The sequence below is a fragment of the Diceros bicornis genome, chromosome 13, assembly GCF_020826845.1.
Source record: "Diceros bicornis minor isolate mBicDic1 chromosome 13, mDicBic1.mat.cur, whole genome shotgun sequence".
Lineage (NCBI taxonomy): Eukaryota > Metazoa > Chordata > Mammalia > Perissodactyla > Rhinocerotidae > Diceros > Diceros bicornis.
In genome coordinates, this window is record NC_080752.1 from 55,071,760 (window position 1) to 55,094,202 (window position 22,443).

The 22,443-nt window shown below is 54.5% G+C and overlaps 1 long non-coding RNA gene across 3 annotated transcripts in view; it reads right to left on the bottom strand.

Moving 5' to 3' along the window:
• LOC131413218 (uncharacterized) overlaps positions 1-22,443 on the bottom strand; it is a 106,883-nt gene that overhangs the window by 83,279 nt on the left and 1,161 nt on the right. For all 3 annotated transcript variants that reach the window (XR_009221906.1, XR_009221905.1, XR_009221904.1), the window contains exon 2: positions 22,009-22,119. This is a non-coding gene — a long non-coding RNA (uncharacterized LOC131413218). The remainder of the gene's footprint in view (positions 1-22,008; positions 22,120-22,443) is intronic.

Here is a 22,443-nt window from a genome sequence, read left to right on the forward strand (position 1 = left end):
GTCCTTCAGCGAGATGGGGGGAATGGCAGAGGAGTGCCTTTGGACGGGAAATCAGAGTGGGCCTCTGTGAGAGTTAGGTTTCAGGGCCCCTCAGCCAGCAGAGTAGAAATACCAACTGTTCGGAGGAGACAGGTGTCTGCGCTCAGAGGAGCGTTCACGGCTGCAGATAGAAGTACGCAGGGGCATCGGGGAGGGAAGTTCCCGTAGCAGAGACGATGTCCAAGGGCCGAGAAGATGCCACAGGGTAGACTCCATGGGCCTGTTTGCGGCGAGAGCCCATCTTACAGATGCAGAAGCTGAGGCCCAGAGAAGTGAAGTGAATATTTACCTCTTCCTTTCTCTGGAGTGGAAGGGTCAGTAATCAGCCCAGGCCTGCCTCTGGTGTCCTGGGCTTGGAGGCCTCACAGATGAAAACAGTAGAGAACAGAAGCCAGGTGTCCCATGGGAGCCAGGTGACCAGGGGAGCACAGGAAGCCTCAAGCAGCTGTCTTGAAGGTCCACTGAGCCTGAATCCATTTGTGGGGTTGGGGGTGGTGGGGGCGGGTCGAGGGGGCTGGGAGGCCCTAAAAGATGGTGTCTGTAGCTGGCGTGGGTTTTATGGTGGCATTTCTAGGGGACAGAGATGAAGCTGGCCTCTTTTCTTTCCTCTTGATACTTCTCCTGTCCCCATTTCTTTCTTTGTTTTTGGCAGGGAGGGCCCGGGGGTGATGCCACTTCTCAGGTTTTAGGGCAGCTCCTAGCTCTGGAAGCGGGGTTGCCTTTTAGAGCCAGGAGGAAGGGCCGAGAGGCCCAGACGTCGCTCCGGGCTCGAGGGCCTCACACGTTGCCATTTGTGGATGCGTCGTGAGGCTCCTCCTCAGAACCAGGGCTGCTCAGGGAAGAGCTCACTTCCTAACGTGCGGAAGAATACTTGCCACAGTGGCTTGAAATGGGCCTCTCGAGGTGACATTTCGGTGACTTTTTCCCCTTCCTGAAGACGCATATAATTTTTACATTCCAAACGGGTATAGAACTGTACCTGGTGAAGAGAACAGATCTTTGAAGGCGCTAACCTCGAAAGCTCCCTAGGTGTCAGTGACCGAGGGAGGAGGGGGTTCTTCTCACCTCCGTCTTGCCTTTGAGAGAGGAGCGGCGTGTTTCCACTTTTGTGAACTTCCGGGAACCCCGCTGCCACCCCGATCCCTGGTTTGGCTGGGAAGGTGGGAGGTGGCGAAGCAAACATCCCGTCACCAGCGAATCCCGTCGAAGGCCGCGCTTGGCAAATGAGTCTGCAAAGAAACAGTTCACGCCACGCGTGGAGCCCTTGACCATGGTGTCGCGAACGTGCTCAGAGCCCAGAGGTGGGCAGGGGTGGACGGGGACGAGCGACTCCTTCTCCACTTGGGCCCTCCTGACCACCCGCAGCTCTAGGGGAACCCCCCCAAAGGGCCCCCGCTCAGTGCGGCTCCTGTGCCATGCCACGGTGCACCCCACTTCCGTGGGCACCTCTTATTAAATGTGTGCCCAGATGGTCCCTCAGGATGGGGCCCCCCCTGTTGTCCCCACCTAGAAGTCCAGCCCCGGGAGGCAGGCTGCGGTCCTGCGCTGGACTGAATGTCCACTGTCTGGAACGGGGACTGCGGCGTTGGCGGCTCACAGGTCAGATTTACAGGAGGAAGGGAAGGGCCTGGCTGCCCGCAGTGCCAGCTCCTGGTGCTCTGTCACCCCACACTCACACAGCAGTGCCCTCCCCTCCTCCGTGCCGTGCTTCCTGCTGTCGCCTCCCTCAGGCTGCAGGGGCCTCTCTTCCCACCTGCCTCCAACCTTCAAGTCCTCCCTGTCCTTCAAGGCCTCGTCCAGGTGCCACTCCCTCTGGACAAGCCGCCCCCTGCCGCCCCCCCCCGCCCCCCCCGCCCCCGCCACCGCCCCCCCCGCCCTCCCCGCCTCCTAAGTACCCCATCACGTGCCCCCTCCTCACTGACTGTTTCCAGGAGGCCCACCACCACCACCACACACCCTTTATCGAGTAGTGTAGCTTTAGAGGCAGTCCCGAAGATGGTAGTACCGTACCTTCCTCTCACTATGTTCTGCTTCCATACTGGGGAGGCGTGTTGAGTCTGCCGCTGGGATCTTCACTAGGATTGTCTTGACTCTGTAGATCCTGTTGGGAAGAGCTGACATCTGCTGAACAATACCGAGTCAACCTATGAAGAAACATGGAGGAAGTCTGCATTGCTGTTGGTCTTCTGTGATTTCTTCTGTCAGCGTGTTGTAGACCTCCTCACATCGATCTTGTGCGTAAGTGTTTAGATTTACACCTGTGTGTGTCATTTTTGATGCTGATATCAATGATGTGTTTGTAACTTTAAATTCGAGGTGTTCACCGTTAGTATAGAAGAGAGTTGAGAATCATTTTCAAGCCCATTCATTAGCACGGTGATTAAGTCTTCCACAACCTGTGATGAGGCTCTGTTCTGCCTGGGGCTGTCTCTTCAGGCCTGGGATCCCTGGTCAGGAAGGTAGAGCCAGATCCAGTCCCCTGGGTGTTCACGGCACTCTTGATCCTACCGTCCCCCGGGGAGTGGAGGGTTTTGTGGGCTGTAAGCAGCGAAGAACCGCCACCGCCCCACTCTCCCCAGTTTGTTGCTGCGTCCCCGCTGTCCCCATCCGCGAGAACGCTTGGTGCCGCTGTTCGCAAACCAGTCGGCTAAACGACTTTTCACATCTGATCCCGTGATCGTCTGTTTTCTTTGCACTCCAGACGAAACCTAAAATCTGCAGATTTATTTTCACATACACAATACTGCTACCACCTTGTATGGGCAGAACTTTCCGTGGACTCTACCCCCCCTTCTGTTCTGGGGAGACTTTGGCCAGGAGGGCCAATGGCCCTGGGAGGCCACCGTCAAGCTGTTCCCTTCTGTGAAGGAATTTCCGACCCGGCGACATGATGCAGGGAGCTCAGCTTCCAGGCGTCCTCTATGGGGAATGTGGATCTGAGAATTTCTGCCTGTTCTTCCAAGGGGATACGCAGGGAAGGGGAATTCATGCGACCCACAGTGGACATGTCCTGTGGTTTGCCTCCGACGACAAAGGGAGAGGCAAGTCCTGGCTGAGCTCCCTTCCTGTGACAGCCAGGGAGAGCCAACGCTACGGAGAGATGCCACAGCCTCGGAACAAATGCGTGGCTGGGAGTGTACAGCCGAGTCAAGGGAAGGAGCACAGGCCTGTGAGACCAGAGCCAGCCTTGGGTCCTGCTCCAAATCCCAGAGAGGTGATCTGCAGTGTCCTGGAAAGGGAGGAGCTGGCTCGATCTCGGTGGTTCTTCTTTTATGATCGGAGTTTCGTGGGTGCAGGGGAATGTGCTGGAGTGGACCCCACATCCCCGGCTCTGCCTTGAGCATGAGGAAGAGCCATGGGGCTCTTATCCCCCAGTTCTGTGCCGGGGAAAGAAAGAGGCTTCCAGAAAATTCCCAAGGACTGAACTTGACTGTGAGCTCCCCGTGAGGCTGGGCCTGGAGGGAGCAGAAGCAGATACTGATAAGCCTTCCAGAACCGTGACTCCCCGCACAGGTCACACGCACATCCGTGGACACACACCATTCCTCACAACCACAGGGCAGACGCACGAGGTCAGGCGATTACCCTTCTCATGGGCTCCCCTCCCACAGCATCCGTTACGAGAGGTTGCATGACTGGGAGATACATTTAAGTACTCGTATATATCTTTAGCTGCTCTTCTGCTCTTTACTGTTACGTCTTCTCAAGCCGAGGAATATTTCCCGAGACGACCTTGAAGAAATTAATTGGAAATCTGAAGACTAAGGAGGGACTGCACTACGATGACGTGTATGTCCACATGCAGATCTGGAAAAAGTCGCAGGCTTAGTACAATCCACTAAAGTAGACTTTTGGTGCTCACGTAACTCAGTCATGCTTTTCTCTGCCTTCACACTGCACGTGTCATGATAGGGACTGGATAGGTTCTGTGATAGGTATTGGAGACTAAGCGGTGACACTGACAGGGAGACGCTTGAGCAGAGACCTGAAGGGAAGGAGGGAGACCAGCACGTGGGTCTCACAGGACAGGGATTCAAGGCAGAGAGAGGAGGAAACGTCAAGCCCTGGGGCAGGAGCATCTTGGCGCACTCGTGGAGCAGGAAGGAGGCCTGCGAGGCTGGGGCAGAGCGCGTGAGGGCCCAGCTGTGCAGTTCGACCGGGGAGGTAACCGGGGGTCAGATCCCGTAGGGCTCCTGGGGCATGGGTGTGTTTGACTTGCACTCTGATGAGTGGAAAGCTGCTGGGGGCGTGAGCTGAGGACGGACCTGACTGGATCCTCTGGAGCTGGGTGGAGAACCGACTGCACGGCTGAGGGCAGGAGAAGGAGCTTGGTTAGGAGCAGCCACGCTCATGTTGTCAAAAGGTGAAGGCGACTCTGAACAGGTAGGGTAGCGGGAGGCAAGGAATGGCCGGATGAGGGCATTACTCTGATGCTGGGAATGAAGGCTTTGCCGATGGGGTGGAGGTGAAGAGGAGAGAGGGGAGAGGTCAAGAAAGACCACAAAGCTGGGGCCTGAACCCCCGTCGGGGTGGAGTTGCCCACGTGGAAAAGAGGGAGAGCGGGTTCAGGGGAGAATTGGAGTATGGTGTGGGCTCGTTCGATGTCCACGTGGGGATGTCACGGAGGCAGCTGGGTGGGTGTGAGTCCGGACTGTGTGGCAAGGTGTGGAAAGGATAAATAAACGTGGAAGTCACGACAGCACAGATGTCATTGAAGTCCGGAGACTGGCTAAGGTCAGCAAGGGCTCAAAAGCGGTCCAGGATCTACGTCCTGGGTCAACACTGATGCTGAGAGGTTTGGGAGAAACACAGACGTCAGCGATGGAGACAGAGAAGGAAAGGCTACTGAGGTCAGAGAAACACGCCAGCCGACGACAAGACAATCCTCGAAAGAGTAGAATGGACCGAACCGGCAACGAAGTGATGGAAGCATTTCAAGGAGAAGGGACCGACTGTGTCGAATGCAGCCAAGAGAGTCAAGGGTGAGTGATGGACTTTTCCTACAACGGCACTGTGATAGTTACACAACTCTGCACTTGTACAGAGAAAAATCAGTGAATTGCGTATTTCGGTGTGTGAATTGATGACACTGAATTGTGCCTCAAGAAAACGGTTTCAAAATAAAAGGGCATTTAGCGTGTATCTACCCAGCATTTCTACTCCCGGGTATTCTTCCCCCAAGGTAAATGAAACTACGTGCTTATAAGGCAGACGTATACGTGAATTTTCACAGCATCTCTGTTCATAACATACCACGCTTGAACTAACGCAGAAGTACATTATTATGTGAAGGGCTGGACATTTTGGGATATATTTCCATGAGGTCAAAATACTCAGCCTTCAAAGGAGGGCGTACTGCTTATTCAAAGAAAAATATATAGATCTCAAAAAACATTGCTTTGAGCAAAACAGACAGACATCGAACTGTAGGCCGTGATTTACTTCCTTTTCATGAAGTTCTGCCACGACCCAACTGAAGGATGTCAACAGAAATGAAAACAGAGGCTGCGCATGTCGAGGGTGGTTGGGTCTCAATTGAAACGTTGCAGAGGGCTGTTTTCTGTAGTCATGGGAATGATTCATATAGGGGAGGGGGTTTGGACGCTCTAGGGGTTCGTGAAGTGTCGAAGATTGGTCAAGTCACGCAGCTAATGTTGACACGTTTCACTCTATTTTCATTTGATTTGACTAAAAAGCGAAAAGAAAGAGGGAAATCAGAAGGAACACTGAACCGTCATGGAGCTACGCATAGTTTATTTACAGATCTCCCCCCAGCCCCACCATGTAAGTGACCTTTCCAGACTGTCAGTTGCCGGTCGGGTTCCAGGCGGAATGTCGGGAGCCGACATTTGTTGTGGCTGGTGTTGCCACGGTGACTGGGCAGAGCCCTGTGGTGGGTCAGTGCCATGGAGGGGCTGCCGTCCTCTGTGGAGCTGGGCTTTGGGCCGATCCTCGGCAAGCTGGGCGAGGTGGTGGTGGCGCTGCTGCCCGATGGCCTGAGTCCACGCCTCACTTGCCACAGCCTCCAGTGGGAGACAGTGATGCGCCCACCTGTCGTCGGTTTACTGGTGGGTCTCTTATTTCTCTTCAGACTTGTTCAGTCTGTTAGAAGTCGACGTTACGTGAGACGTGAAAAGCGGCTGGCAGAAGCAGTGGCTGCAGCGATTGAGGAGAAATGCCAGCTCATTGACAAGCTCAGCGCTGCTCAAGAGGAGTATATGGGGATCGACTCGTCTTCAGAGAACGCCAGGCTAGAGAGAGAGTCGCTAAATATACCCGGCCTCACAGACGCTTACCGAAAGGTGACGAGGACCAACTCAGTGCTGATGGAGGAATTAACTGGCCTGGTTCGAGAACTGAAGGCAGAGAGAGCCAAACGGTCGAAAGAAGAAGGAGAGATGGCCGAGATGCTAAAAGCGCTCGCGTCCGTAGAAGCGGTCGTGAGATCCAGCACGTCACGAGGAGCTTTGCCAAAGCTGCCCGGAGGCCGAGAGCCAAGCCCTGCTGGTCCCTTCCCCGGCGGTGGGCCTGGGTCTTAGAGCGGGCCTGTTCTCTCCCCCTCCACGCAGGCCTCCCAAGCCGCCTGGCTGCCTCCAGCCAGCTGGACCTCCATCGGAGCGTTCCTGAGGCCAGTGGATGCAGGGGAGCCCCTTCGCTGGGCTGGAGATCCTCTACCTTCGCCTGCTGGACACCGCAGACGGCTCCTTCGCGGTCAGTTCCTCCAAATCGACAGACTTTTGGAATTCCTAGAGCACACCGAGAAAAGTGGGACTTTGTTTCACTTCACGGACTGTTTGGATTATCCCTCGTTAGTAGTGAAGAAGAGACTGATCTTTTCCTTAAATTGAACCTTCATCAAACTACCTTTCTCTAGACGGTATTGTGTAAATATTATGTATATATTAAACTTCAGTGAATTATTAACGGTGTCTGTCTCAGTGTTGCATTGAAAGTTGTAAATGTGCGCCATGTAGCAGTCAAGACTTTTAGCAATCGACAGCAGTCTTGTTTCAGAGTAGTATTCCCAAGAGTCGCGACTCACAGGTCGAAGGAGCTTTCTTGGACTAAGTATGTAGTGGTTAGAAAAAGAAAAAGCTGATCGATCTCTTTGGGGATCAAGTTACATTGCCTGGTTAGAGAGAGGTTTGCCTTATTTTGTGACTTGATTCTAATGTGGCAACGGCTAAACAATTTTAAAGAAACAAATGATAAACTACGTGGAGGTTTGTCCTTGCACTACACGAAGGCCGAGGGAGAGTTTACTGATGAAGAGGAAATCACCTTTGACATGTGGGGGGAACCTCCTCGTTGCTGCCCTCGGCCCCCTCTACTCACCAGCTAACGCTCCACACTGGAAAGCTGAGGGAAGTCTCAGGGGTTTCTCTCCCATGTGACGAAGTGAGGGTCTCGATCATTCCTAGTTTCACTCACAGATAATGTCCCCCAGTTAGGCAACGAGCACCAGCTGCGGATGACTCTAGTGGCAGGAAAGCAGCAAGTGGCAGTTGGAGCAAATAGGAGGGGTCACATGAGACAAATGGCAGAGACAGCATCAGCAGCACAGAAAGGATTTCTCCTCTTAAGTCGAGAGAAAGCAACAAACCAAAAACCTGCGCTTGCCTTGGAAACAGAGCAATGAAGACTCGAATGCGAGAGCCTGCCCTTGTGTTGCTGACATTTTAGGAAGGACAGGCAGGTGCTAAAGAATCAAATTGAGTAGAAGACATGGCATATTAGGTGATAACGAATGTTCTGGAGAAGAATAAACAAGGCAGGGTAAGGGGTGATGGGTGTGGGAATGGGGGGCACACTTGCCTAGACACACACTCTCGGTGGGAGTGGTCACCTGAGCACTGAGGAGCCCTGGAGGAGAGCTCTGTAGGCAGGGGGGGCAGAACGGGCCATGGCTCTGAAGGCGGCATGAGCACGGTGAGTGTGAGAAGCGACCAGGAGCCAGAGTGGCCCGAGTGCAGTGAGTGAAGCCAGAGAGAAGGGGGTCAAGGCCATCAGGGGTCAGAAGGTGGAGGGAGTCGAATCCACCGTAAAGAGTTTGGTTTCCCTTTCAAAGGACAGAAGCTGCCATGGGGAAGAGGAGAACAGAGGGAAACCTGTGGGAGAGCATGGCAGGGACTCGAGGCTGAGGATGGTGAAGGCTGCCCCCGGGCAGCGGTGGAGGTGGAGACGGAGAGGTGGGGTGGGATCCGGGACCTGTCCTGCAGGCAGAGACCGTGAGACGTGCTGATGCCTGTGGGTGTGAGAAAAGAGAGGAGTCGGCATGGGGACGGGAGCCCCAGGTGAGGGGTGGTGTCCTTCAGCGAGATGGGGGGAATGGCAGAGGAGTGCCTTTGGACGGGAAATCAGAGTGGGCCTCTGTGAGAGTTAGGTTTCAGGGCCCCTCAGCCAGCAGAGTAGAAATACCAACTGTTCGGAGGAGACAGGTGTCTGCGCTCAGAGGAGCGTTCACGGCTGCAGATAGAAGTACGCAGGGGCATCGGGGAGGGAAGTTCCCGTAGCAGAGACGATGTCCAAGGGCCGAGAAGATGCCACAGGGTAGACTCCATGGGCCTGTTTGCGGCGAGAGCCCATCTTACAGATGCAGAAGCTGAGGCCCAGAGAAGTGAAGTGAATATTTACCTCTTCCTTTCTCTGGAGTGGAAGGGTCAGTAATCAGCCCAGGCCTGCCTCTGGTGTCCTGGGCTTGGAGGCCTCACAGATGAAAACAGTAGAGAACAGAAGCCAGGTGTCCCATGGGAGCCAGGTGACCAGGGGAGCACAGGAAGCCTCAAGCAGCTGTCTTGAAGGTCCACTGAGCCTGAATCCATTTGTGGGGTTGGGGGTGGTGGGGGCGGGTCGAGGGGGCTGGGAGGCCCTAAAAGATGGTGTCTGTAGCTGGCGTGGGTTTTATGGTGGCATTTCTAGGGGACAGAGATGAAGCTGGCCTCTTTTCTTTCCTCTTGATACTTCTCCTGTCCCCATTTCTTTCTTTGTTTTTGGCAGGGAGGGCCCGGGGGTGATGCCACTTCTCAGGTTTTAGGGCAGCTCCTAGCTCTGGAAGCGGGGTTGCCTTTTAGAGCCAGGAGGAAGGGCCGAGAGGCCCAGACGTCGCTCCGGGCTCGAGGGCCTCACACGTTGCCATTTGTGGATGCGTCGTGAGGCTCCTCCTCAGAACCAGGGCTGCTCAGGGAAGAGCTCACTTCCTAACGTGCGGAAGAATACTTGCCACAGTGGCTTGAAATGGGCCTCTCGAGGTGACATTTCGGTGACTTTTTCCCCTTCCTGAAGACGCATATAATTTTTACATTCCAAACGGGTATAGAACTGTACCTGGTGAAGAGAACAGATCTTTGAAGGCGCTAACCTCGAAAGCTCCCTAGGTGTCAGTGACCGAGGGAGGAGGGGGTTCTTCTCACCTCCGTCTTGCCTTTGAGAGAGGAGCGGCGTGTTTCCACTTTTGTGAACTTCCGGGAACCCCGCTGCCACCCCGATCCCTGGTTTGGCTGGGAAGGTGGGAGGTGGCGAAGCAAACATCCCGTCACCAGCGAATCCCGTCGAAGGCCGCGCTTGGCAAATGAGTCTGCAAAGAAACAGTTCACGCCACGCGTGGAGCCCTTGACCATGGTGTCGCGAACGTGCTCAGAGCCCAGAGGTGGGCAGGGGTGGACGGGGACGAGCGACTCCTTCTCCACTTGGGCCCTCCTGACCACCCGCAGCTCTAGGGGAACCCCCCCAAAGGGCCCCCGCTCAGTGCGGCTCCTGTGCCATGCCACGGTGCACCCCACTTCCGTGGGCACCTCTTATTAAATGTGTGCCCAGATGGTCCCTCAGGATGGGGCCCCCCCTGTTGTCCCCACCTAGAAGTCCAGCCCCGGGAGGCAGGCTGCGGTCCTGCGCTGGACTGAATGTCCACTGTCTGGAACGGGGACTGCGGCGTTGGCGGCTCACAGGTCAGATTTACAGGAGGAAGGGAAGGGCCTGGCTGCCCGCAGTGCCAGCTCCTGGTGCTCTGTCACCCCACACTCACACAGCAGTGCCCTCCCCTCCTCCGTGCCGTGCTTCCTGCTGTCGCCTCCCTCAGGCTGCAGGGGCCTCTCTTCCCACCTGCCTCCAACCTTCAAGTCCTCCCTGTCCTTCAAGGCCTCGTCCAGGTGCCACTCCCTCTGGACAAGCCGCCCCCTGCCGCCCCCCCCCGCCCCCCCGCCCCCGCCACCGCCCCCCCCGCCCTCCCCGCCTCCTAAGTACCCCATCACGTGCCCCCTCCTCACTGACTGTTTCCAGGAGGCCCACCACCACCACCACACACCCTTTATCGAGTAGTGTAGCTTTAGAGGCAGTCCCGAAGATGGTAGTACCGTACCTTCCTCTCACTATGTTCTGCTTCCATACTGGGGAGGCGTGTTGAGTCTGCCGCTGGGATCTTCACTAGGATTGTCTTGACTCTGTAGATCCTGTTGGGAAGAGCTGACATCTGCTGAACAATACCGAGTCAACCTATGAAGAAACATGGAGGAAGTCTGCATTGCTGTTGGTCTTCTGTGATTTCTTCTGTCAGCGTGTTGTAGACCTCCTCACATCGATCTTGTGCGTAAGTGTTTAGATTTACACCTGTGTGTGTCATTTTTGATGCTGATATCAATGATGTGTTTGTAACTTTAAATGCGAGGTGTTCACCGTTAGTATAGAAGAGAGTTGAGAATCATTTTCAAGCCCATTCATTAGCACGGTGATTAAGTCTTCCACAACCTGTGATGAGGCTCTGTTCTGCCTGGGGCTGTCTCTTCAGGCCTGGGATCCCTGGTCAGGAAGGTAGAGCCAGATCCAGTCCCCTGGGTGTTCACGGCACTCTTGATCCTACCGTCCCCCGGGGAGTGGAGGGTTTTGTGGGCTGTAAGCAGCGAAGAACCGCCACCGCCCCACTCTCCCCAGTTTGTTGCTGCGTCCCCGCTGTCCCCATCCGCGAGAACGCTTGGTGCCGCTGTTCGCAAACCAGTCGGCTAAACGACTTTTCACATCTGATCCCGTGATCGTCTGTTTTCTTTGCACTCCAGACGAAACCTAAAATCTGCAGATTTATTTTCACATACACAATACTGCTACCACCTTGTATGGGCAGAACTTTCCGTGGACTCTACCCCCCCTTCTGCTCTGGGGAGACTTTGGCCAGGAGGGCCAATGGCCCTGGGAGGCCACCGTCAAGCTGTTCCCTTCTGTGAAGGAATTTCCGACCCGGCGACATGATGCAGGGAGCTCAGCTTCCAGGCGTCCTCTATGGGGAATGTGGATCTGAGAATTTCTGCCTGTTCTTCCAAGGGGATACGCAGGGAAGGGGAATTCATGCGACCCACAGTGGACATGTCCTGTGGTTTGCCTCCGACGACAAAGGGAGAGGCAAGTCCTGGCTGAGCTCCCTTCCTGTGACAGCCAGGGAGAGCCAACGCTACGGAGAGATGCCACAGCCTCGGAACAAATGCGTGGCTGGGAGTGTACAGCCGAGTCAAGGGAAGGAGCACAGGCCTGTGAGACCAGAGCCAGCCTTGGGTCCTGCTCCAAATCCCAGAGAGGTGATCTGCAGTGTCCTGGAAAGGGAGGAGCTGGCTCGATCTCGGTGGTTCTTCTTTTATGATCGGAGTTTCGTGGGTGCAGGGGAATGTGCTGGAGTGGACCCCACATCCCCGGCTCTGCCTTGAGCATGAGGAAGAGCCATGGGGCTCTTATCCCCCAGTTCTGTGCCGGGGAAAGAAAGAGGCTTCCAGAAAATTCCCAAGGACTGAACTTGACTGTGAGCTCCCCGTGAGGCTGGGCCTGGAGGGAGCAGAAGCAGATACTGATAAGCCTTCCAGAACCGTGACTCCCCGCACAGGTCACACGCACATCCGTGGACACACACCATTCCTCACAACCACAGGGCAGACGCACGAGGTCAGGCGATTACCCTTCTCATGGGCTCCCCTCCCACAGCATCCGTTACGAGAGGTTGCATGACTGGGAGATACATTTAAGTACTCGTATATATCTTTAGCTGCTCTTCTGCTCTTTACTGTTACGTCTTCTCAAGCCGAGGAATATTTCCCGAGACGACCTTGAAGAAATTAATTGGAAATCTGAAGACTAAGGAGGGACTGCACTACGATGACGTGTATGTCCACATGCAGATCTGGAAAAAGTCGCAGGCTTAGTACAATCCACTAAAGTAGACTTTTGGTGCTCACGTAACTCAGTCATGCTTTTCTCTGCCTTCACACTGCACGTGTCATGATAGGGACTGGATAGGTCCTGTGATAGGTATTGGAGACTAAGCGGTGACACTGACAGGGAGACGCTTGAGCAGAGACCTGAAGGGAAGGAGGGAGACCAGCACGTGGGTCTCACAGGACAGGGATTCAAGGCAGAGAGAGGAGGAAACGTCAAGCCCTGGGGCAGGAGCATCTTGGCGCACTCGTGGAGCAGGAAGGAGGCCTGCGAGGCTGGGGCAGAGCGCGTGAGGGCCCAGCTGTGCAGTTCGACCGGGGAGGTAACCGGGGGTCAGATCCCGTAGGGCTCCTGGGGCATGGGTGTGTTTGACTTGCACTCTGATGAGTGGAAAGCTGCTGGGGGCGTGAGCTGAGGACGGACCTGACTGGATCCTCTGGAGCTGGGTGGAGAACCGACTGCACGGCTGAGGGCAGGAGAAGGAGCTTGGTTAGGAGCAGCCACGCTCATGTTGTCAAAAGGTGAAGGCGACTCTGAACAGGTAGGGTAGCGGGAGGCAAGGAATGGCCGGATGAGGGCATTACTCTGATGCTGGGAATGAAGGCTTTGCCGATGGGGTGGAGGTGAAGAGGAGAGAGGGGAGAGGTCAAGAAAGACCACAAAGCTGGGGCCTGAACCCCCGTCGGGGTGGAGTTGCCCACGTGGAAAAGAGGGAGAGCGGGTTCAGGGGAGAATTGGAGTATGGTGTGGGCTCGTTCGATGTCCACGTGGGGATGTCACGGAGGCAGCTGGGTGGGTGTGAGTCCGGACTGTGTGGCAAGGTGTGGAAAGGATAAATAAACGTGGAAGTCACGACAGCACAGATGTCATTGAAGTCCGGAGACTGGCTAAGGTCAGCAAGGGCTCAAAAGCGGTCCAGGATCTACGTCCTGGGTCAACACTGATGCTGAGAGGTTTGGGAGAAACACAGACGTCAGCGATGGAGACAGAGAAGGAAAGGCTACTGAGGTCAGAGAAACACGCCAGCCGACGACAAGACAATCCTCGAAAGAGTAGAATGGACCGAACCGGCAACGAAGTGATGGAAGCATTTCAAGGAGAAGGGACCGACTGTGTCGAATGCAGCCAAGAGAGTCAAGGGTGAGTGATGGACTTTTCCTACAACGGCACTGTGATAGTTACACAACTCTGCACTTGTACAGAGAAAAATCAGTGAATTGCGTATTTCGGTGTGTGAATTGATGACACTGAATTGTGCCTCAAGAAAACGGTTTCAAAATAAAAGGGCATTTAGCGTGTATCTACCCAGCATTTCTACTCCCGGGTATTCTTCCCCCAAGGTAAATGAAACTACGTGCTTATAAGGCAGACGTATACGTGAATTTTCACAGCATCTCTGTTCATAACATACCACGCTTGAACTAACGCAGAAGTACATTATTATGTGAAGGGCTGGACATTTTGGGATATATTTCCATGAGGTCAAAATACTCAGCCTTCAAAGGAGGGCGTACTGCTTATTCAAAGAAAAATATATAGATCTCAAAAAACATTGCTTTGAGCAAAACAGACAGACATCGAACTGTAGGCCGTGATTTACTTCCTTTTCATGAAGTTCTGCCACGACCCAACTGAAGGATGTCAACAGAAATGAAAACAGAGGCTGCGCATGTCGAGGGTGGTTGGGTCTCAATTGAAACGTTGCAGAGGGCTGTTTTCTGTAGTCATGGGAATGATTCATATAGGGGAGGGGGTTTGGACGCTCTAGGGGTTCGTGAAGTGTCGAAGATTGGTCAAGTCACGCAGCTAATGTTGACACGTTTCACTCTATTTTCATTTGATTTGACTAAAAAGCGAAAAGAAAGAGGGAAATCAGAAGGAACACTGAACCGTCATGGAGCTACGCATAGTTTATTTACAGATCTCCCCCCAGCCCCACCATGTAAGTGACCTTTCCAGACTGTCAGTTGCCGGTCGGGTTCCAGGCGGAATGTCGGGAGCCGACATTTGTTGTGGCTGGTGTTGCCACGGTGAGTGGGCAGAGCCCTGTGGTGGGTCAGTGCCATGGAGGGGCTGCCGTCCTCTGTGGAGCTGGGCTTTGGGCCGATCCTCGGCAAGCTGGGCGAGGTGGTGGTGGCGCTGCTGCCCGATGGCCTGAGTCCACGCCTCACTTGCCACAGCCTCCAGTGGGAGACAGTGATGCGCCCACCTGTCGTCGGTTTACTGGTGGGTCTCTTATTTCTCTTCAGACTTGTTCAGTCTGTTAGAAGTCGACGTTACGTGAGACGTGAAAAGCGGCTGGCAGAAGCAGTGGCTGCAGCGATTGAGGAGAAATGCCAGCTCATTGACAAGCTCAGCGCTGCTCAAGAGGAGTATATGGGGATCGACTCGTCTTCAGAGAACGCCAGGCTAGAGAGAGAGTCGCTAAATATACCCGGCCTCACAGACGCTTACCGAAAGGTGACGAGGACCAACTCAGTGCTGATGGAGGAATTAACTGGCCTGGTTCGAGAACTGAAGGCAGAGAGAGCCAAACGGTCGAAAGAAGAAGGAGAGATGGCCGAGATGCTAAAAGCGCTCGCGTCCGTAGAAGCGGTCGTGAGATCCAGCACGTCACGAGGAGCTTTGCCAAAGCTGCCCGGAGGCCGAGAGCCAAGCCCTGCTGGTCCCTTCCCCGGCGGTGGGCCTGGGTCTTAGAGCGGGCCTGTTCTCTCCCCCTCCACGCAGGCCTCCCAAGCCGCCTGGCTGCCTCCAGCCAGCTGGACCTCCATCGGAGCGTTCCTGAGGCCAGTGGATGCAGGGGAGCCCCTTCGCTGGGCTGGAGATCCTCTACCTTCGCCTGCTGGACACCGCAGACGGCTCCTTCGCGGTCAGTTCCTCCAAATCGACAGACTTTTGGAATTCCTAGAGCACACCGAGAAAAGTGGGACTTTGTTTCACTTCACGGACTGTTTGGATTATCCCTCGTTAGTAGTGAAGAAGAGACTGATCTTTTCCTTAAATTGAACCTTCATCAAACTACCTTTCTCTAGACGGTATTGTGTAAATATTATGTATATATTAAACTTCAGTGAATTATTAACGGTGTCTGTCTCAGTGTTGCATTGAAAGTTGTAAATGTGCGCCATGTAGCAGTCAAGACTTTTAGCAATCGACAGCAGTCTTGTTTCAGAGTAGTATTCCCAAGAGTCGCGACTCACAGGTCGAAGGAGCTTTCTTGGACTAAGTATGTAGTGGTTAGAAAAAGAAAAAGCTGATCGATCTCTTTGGGGATCAAGTTACATTGCCTGGTTAGAGAGAGGTTTGCCTTATTTTGTGACTTGATTCTAATGTGGCAACGGCTAAACAATTTTCAAGAAACAAATGATAAACTACGTGGAGGTTTGTCCTTGCACTACACGAAGGCCGAGGGAGAGTTTACTGATGAAGAGGAAATCACCTTTGACATCTGGGGGGAACCTCCTCGTTGCTGCCCTCGGCCCCCTCTACTCACCAGCTAACGCTCCACACTGGAAAGCTGAGGGAAGTCTCAGGGGTTTCTCTCCCATGTGACGAAGTGAGGGTCTCGATCATTCCTAGTTTCACTCACAGATAATGTCCCCCAGTTAGGCAACGAGCACCAGCTGCGGATGACTCTAGTGGCAGGAAAGCAGCAAGTGGCAGGTGGAGCAAATAGGAGGGGTCACATGAGACAAATGGCAGAGACAGCATCAGCGGCACAGAAAGGATTTCTCCTCTTAAGTCGAGAGAAAGCAACAAACCAAAAACCTGTGCTTGCCTTGGCAACAGAGCAATGAAGACTAGAATGCGAGAGCCTGCCCTTGTGTTGCTGACATTTTAGGAAGGACAGGCAGGTGCTAAAGAATCAAATTGAGTAGAAGACATGGCATATTAGGTGATAACGAATGTTCTGGAGAAGAATAAACAAGGCAGGGTAAGGGGTGATGGGTGTGGGAATGGGGGGCACACTTGCCTAGACACACACTCTCGGTGGGAGTGGTCACCTGAGCACTGAGGAGCCCTGGAGGAGAGCTCTGTAGGCAGGGGGTGCAGAACGGGCCATGGCTCTGAAGGCGGCATGAGCACGGTGAGTGTGAGAAGCGACCAGGAGCCAGAGTGGCCCGAGTGCAGTGAGTGAAGCCAGAGAGAAGGGGGTCAAGGCCATCAGGGGTCAGAAGGTGGAGGGAGTCGAATCCACCGTAAAGAGTTTGGTTTCCCTTTCAAAGGACAGAAGCTGCCATGGGGAAGAGGAGAACAGAGGGAAACCTGTGGGAGAGCATGGCAGGGACTCGAGGCTGAGGATGGTGAAGGCTGCCCCCGGGCAGCGGTGGAGGTGGAGACGGAGAGATGGGGTGGGATCCGGGACCTGTCCTGCAGGCAGAGACCGTGAGACGTGCTGATGCCTGTGGGTGTGAGAAAAGAGAGGCGTCGGCATGGGGACGGGAGCCCCAGGTGAGGGGTGGTGTCCTTCAGCGAGATGGGGGGAATGGCAGAGGAGTGCCTTTGGACGGGAAATCAGAGTGGGTCTCTGTGAGAGTTAGGTTTCAGGGCCCCTCAGCCAGCAGAGTAGAAATACCGAATGTTCGGAGGAGACAGGTGTCTGCGCTCAGAGGAGCGTTCACGGCTGCAGATAGAAGTACGCAGGGGCATCGGGGAGGGAAGTTCCCGTAGCAGAGACGATGTCCAAGGGCCGAGAAGATGCCACAGGGTAGACTCCATGGGCCTGTTTGCGGCGAGAGCCCATCTTACAGATGCAGAAGCTGAGGCCCAGAGAAGTGAAGTGAATATTTACCTCTTCCTTTCTCTGGAGTGGAAGGGTCAGTAATCAGCCCAGGCCTGCCTCTGGTGTCCTGGGCTTGGAGGCCTCACAGATGAAAACAGTAGAGAACAGAAGCCAGGTGTCCCATGGGAGCCAGGTGACCAGGGGAGCACAGGAAGCCTCAAGCAGCTGTCTTGAAGGTCCACTGAGCCTGAATCCATTTGTGGGGTTGGGGGTGGTGGGGGCGGGTCGAGGGGGCTGGGAGGCCCTAAAAGATGGTGTGTGTAGCTGGCGTGGGTTTTATGGTGGCATTTCTAGGGGACAGAGATGAAGCTGGCCTCTCTTCTTTCCTCTTGATACTTCTCCTGTCCCCATTTCTTTCTTTGTTTTTGGCAGGGAGGGCCCGGGGGTGATGCCAGTTCTCAGGTTTTAGGGCAGCTCCTCGCTCTGGAAGCGGGGTTGCCTTTTAGAGCCAGGAGGAAGGGCCGAGAGGCCCAGACGTCGCTCCGGGCTCGAGGGCCTCACACGTTGCCATTTGTGGATGCGTCGTGAGGCTCCTCCTCAGAACCAGGGCTGCTCAAGGAAGAGCTCACTTCCTAACACGCGGAAGAATACTTGCCACAGTGGCTTGAAATGGGCCTCTCGAGGTGACATTTCGGTGACTTTTTCCCCTTCCTGAAGACGCATAGAATTTTTACATTCCAAACGGGTATAGAACTGTACCTGGTGAAGAAAACAGATCTTTGAAGGCGCTAACCTCGAAAGCTCCCTAGGTGTCAGTGACCGAGGGAGGAGGGGGTTCTTCTCACCTCCGTCTTGCCTTTGAGAGAGGAGCGGCGTGTTTCCACTTTTGTGAACTTCCGGGAACCCCGCTGCCACCCCGATCCCTGGTTTGGCTGGGAAGGTGGGAGGTGGCGAGGCAAACATCCCGTCACCAGCGAATCCCGTCGAAGGCCGCGCTTGGAAAATGAGTCTGCAAAGAAACAGTTCACGCCACGCGTGGAGCCCTTGACCATGGTGTCGCGAACGTGCTCAGAGCCCAGAGGTGGGCAGGGGTGGACGGGGACGAGCGACTCCTTCTCCACTTGGGCCCTCCTGACCACCTGCAGCTCTAGGGGAACCCCCCCAAAGGGCCCCCGCTCAGTGCGGCTCCTGTGCCATGCCACGGTGCACCCCACTTCCGTGGGCACCTCTTATTAAATGTGTGCCCAGATGGTCCCTGAGGATGGGGCCCCGCCTGTTGTCCCCACCTAGAAGTCCAGCCCCGGGAGGCAGGCTGCGGTCCTGCGCTGGACTGAATGTCCACTGTCTGGAACGGGGACTGCGGCTTTGGCGGCTCACAGGTCAGATTTACAGGAGGAAGGGAAGGGCCTGGCTGCCCGCAGTGCCAGCTCCTGGTGCTCTGTCACCCCACACTCACACAGCAGTGCCCTCCCCTCCTCCGTGCCGTGCTTCCTGCTGTCGCCTCCCTCAGGCTGCAGGGGCCTCTCTTCCCACCTGCCTCCAACCTTCAAGTCCTCCCTGTCCTTCAAGGCCTCGTCCAGATGCCACTCCCTCTGGACAAGCCGCCCCCTGCCGCCCCCCCCCGCCCCCCCCGCCACCGCCACCCGCCACCCCGCCCTCCCCGCCTCCTAATTACCCCATCACGTGCCCCCTCCTCACTGACTGTTTCCAGGAGGCCCACCACCACCACACACACCCTTTATCGAGTAGTATAGCTTTAGAGGCAGTCCCGAAGATGGTAGTACCGTACCTTCCTCTCACTATGTTCTGCTTCCATACTGGGGAGGCGTGTTGAGTCTGCCGCTGGGATCTTCACTAGGATTGTCTTGACTCTGTAGATCCTGTTGGGAAGAGCTGACATCTGCTGAACAATACCGAGTCAACCTATGAAGAAACATGGAGGAAGTCTGCACTGCTGTTGGTCTTCTGTGATTTCTTCTGTCAGCGTGTTGTAGACCTCCTCACATCGATCTTGTGCGTAAGTGTTTAGATTTACACCTGTGTGTGTCATTTTTGATGCTGATATCAATGATGTGTTTGTAACTTTAAATTCGAGGTGTTCACCGTTAGTATAGAAGAGAGTTGAGAATCATTTTCAAGCCCATTCATTAGCACGGTGATTAAGTCTTCCACAACCTGTGATGAGGCTCTGTTCTGCCTGGGGCTGTCTCTTCAGGCCTGGGATCCCTGGTCAGGAAGGTAGAGCCAGATCCAGTCCCCTGGGTGTTCACGGCACTCTTGATCCTACCGTCCCCCGGGGAGTGGAGGGTTTTGTGGGCTGTAAGCAGCGAAGAACCGCCACCGCCCCACTCTCCCCAGTTTGTTGCTGCGTCCCCGCTGTCCCCATCCGCGAGAACGCTTGGTGCCGCTGTTCGCAAACCAGTCGGCTAAACGACTTTTCACATCTGATCCCGTGATCGTCTGTTTTCTTTGCACTCCAGACGAAACCTAAAATCTGCAGATTTATTTTCACATACACAATACTGCTACCACCTTGTATGGGCAGAACTTTCCGTGGACTCTACCCCCCCTTCTGCTCTGGGGAGACTTTGGCCAGGAGGGCCAATGGCCCTGGGAGGCCACCGTCAAGCTGTTCCCTTCTGTGAAGGAATTTCCGACCCGGCGACATGATGCAGGGAGCTCAGCTTCCAGGCGTCCTCTATGGGGAATGTGGATCTGAGAATTTCTGCCTGTTCTTCCAAGGGGATACGCAGGGAAGGGGAATTCATGCGACCCACAGTGGACATGTCCTGTGGTTTGCCTCCGACGACAAAGGGAGAGGCAAGTCCTGGCTGAGCTCCCTTCCTGTGACAGCCAGGGACAGCCAACGCTACGGAGAGATGCCACAGCCTCGGAACAAATGCATGGCTGGGAGTGTACAGCCGAGTCAAGGGAAGGAGCACAGGCCTGTGAGACCAGAGCCAGCCTTGGGTCCTGCTCCAAATCCCAGAGAGGTGATCTGCAGTGTCCTGGAAAGGGGGGAGCTGGCTCGATCTCGGTGGTTCTTCTTTTATGATCGGAGTTTCGTGGGTGCAGGGGAATGTGCTGGAGTGGACCCCACATCCCCGGCTCTGCCTTGAGCATGAGGAAGAGCCATGGGGCTCTTATCCCCCAGTTCTGTGCCGGGGAAAGAAAGAGGCTTCCAGAAAATTCCCGAGGACTGAACTTGACTGTGAGCTCCCCGTGAGGCTGGGCCTGGAGGGAGCAGAAGCAGATACCGATAAGCCTTCCAGAACCGTGACTTCCTGCACAGGTCACACGCACATCCGTGGACACACACCATTCCAGCGAGAGCCAAACGGTCGAAAGAAGAAGAAAAGATTGCCGAGATGCTAAAAGCGCTCGCGTCCATAGAAGCGGTCGTGAGATCCAGCACGTCACGAGGAGCTTTGCCAAAGCTGCCCGGAGGCCGAGAGCCAAGCCCTGCTGGTCCCTTCCCCGGCAGTGGGCCTGGGTCTTAAAGCGGAGCTGTTCTCTCCCCCTCCACGCAGGCCTCCCAAGCCGCCTGGCTGCCTCCAGCCAGCTGGACCTCCATCGGAGCGTTCCTGAGGCCAGTGGATGCAGGGGAGCCCCTTCGCTGGGCTGGAGATCCTCTACCTTCGCCTGCTGGACACCGCAGACGGCTCCTTCGCGGTCAGTTCCTCCAAATCGACAGACTTTTGGAATTCCTAGAGCACACCAAGAAAAGTGGGACTTTGTTTCACTTCACGGACTGTTTGGATTATCCCTCGTTAGTAGTGAAGAAGAGACTTATCTTTTCCTTAAATTGAACCTTCATCAAACTACCTTTCTCTAGACGATATTGTGCAAATATTATGTATATATTAAACTTCAGTGAATTATTAACGGTGTCTGTCTCAGTGTTGCATTGCAAGTTGTAAATGTGTGCCATGTAGCAGTCAAGATCAGCTGGAGAGAACCTCAAACTCCTGGACAGGGTGTCCATCTGGTTTTCCAAACTCAGAAAGGCTAAATCCCAGTGATGCGTGAGGAAGTCTGCTTTTCATGGGGGAAAGAAAAATAATCACCATGAACAACCACAGCACATTCCCCAGCCCTTTTTGCAGAACCAGGCACCAGGTAAGCACCTGCCTTGGCTGATTCCATGATTTCCTAAAATAACTTTATGAGGTTCATCTTCTTACCAACCCACTTTTCAGAAGAGCAAAGTAAAGCTCACAGAGGTGTGTTGACATTCCCCATACACACGGTTGGTAGATGGGACACTAACCACTGTGCTCTGGAGGCGGCAGCACTCGCCTATGGGGCAGCTAGTCCAGTACCTGTTGGGTGGTGGTGAAGACCTGGTACATGCATGGGAAGGCGGCAATGTAGGAGATGTTTCTATCCGGGAAAGCTGGTACCAGGGACTCTACCACCTTCTCCATTGTGCCTGCCTTGGGGGTCGGCATTGAGTAGGCCTCATCCCGGGAGAGGGTTGACTCCTTTTCACACCAAGTGGACGAGGAGGAACAAATAGTGAGTGGCATCACCATGAGCCACCAGGAGGATCAGGGTCTGGAGCTCAGACCAGAAACTCCCATCACCTCAGGAACTTGGGCAAGAGGAGGGACATGAGTGCCCACACAGAAAAAGGTTCCAGGCTTTAAAAGCATCATTTGATTTTGGGGAGAGTGATAAACAACCAGTACCTTCAAGGCTTTGTGTTAGCTGAGAAACAATAGCACCTCCCTGTATTGATAGCCTGTATTAAGAGCCTTATCTCAGTGAGTCATCAACAAACGTCCCCACTGTAGATATTGAGAAACAGAGGGTTAGGGATTTCAAGGGGCTGCTCAAGATCACACAGGTCAGAACTGAGAACTGCCCCTACCATGGGCTGCATGACATTCCCTCTAAACTACCTGAGGCTTCATCAGCACCTGGCATGAAGCGGAAGGCTCTGGGGAAACCACATTCCTGGAAGGAACCCAGGGGATTCACCAGATTGACTGGGTTCTGGGTTCACCCCGGTCATCTCAGTGTCCTGGGTATGGAGACCACTATGTGCCCACACTTACCCCAGACCAGTGTTGGCCATTGTTCATCGCCAGATGCATCTGCCCCTTGTCTAGTGAGATGGAGGAGTTGAACCCATCAACCAGCTCCTTGACAATGTCCTGGGTGGAGCTCTACAAAGACAGAAACCAGTACCGTGCCAGTAAGCATGAGGGGCCATCCACCCACTTGGTGGTTCTATGTTACAGCAGACCCAGCAAACTAACACAGTCTATGAGGACACATTTAAGATGTTCCTGCAGCACTGCTGAAATGGCAACAGAATTGAATCATGTCAAGGTCCGACAACATTGAAAAGCTGAATTGCTGTGGCAAATGACTTCCTTTATGGGATATTATGAAGTCACATTAAGGCCACAGCTCCTGACCTGACAGCCCTACAGTGATTTGATGCAGTCTGTGAAATGACAAGTTGCACAGAAATGTATAGAATTGGA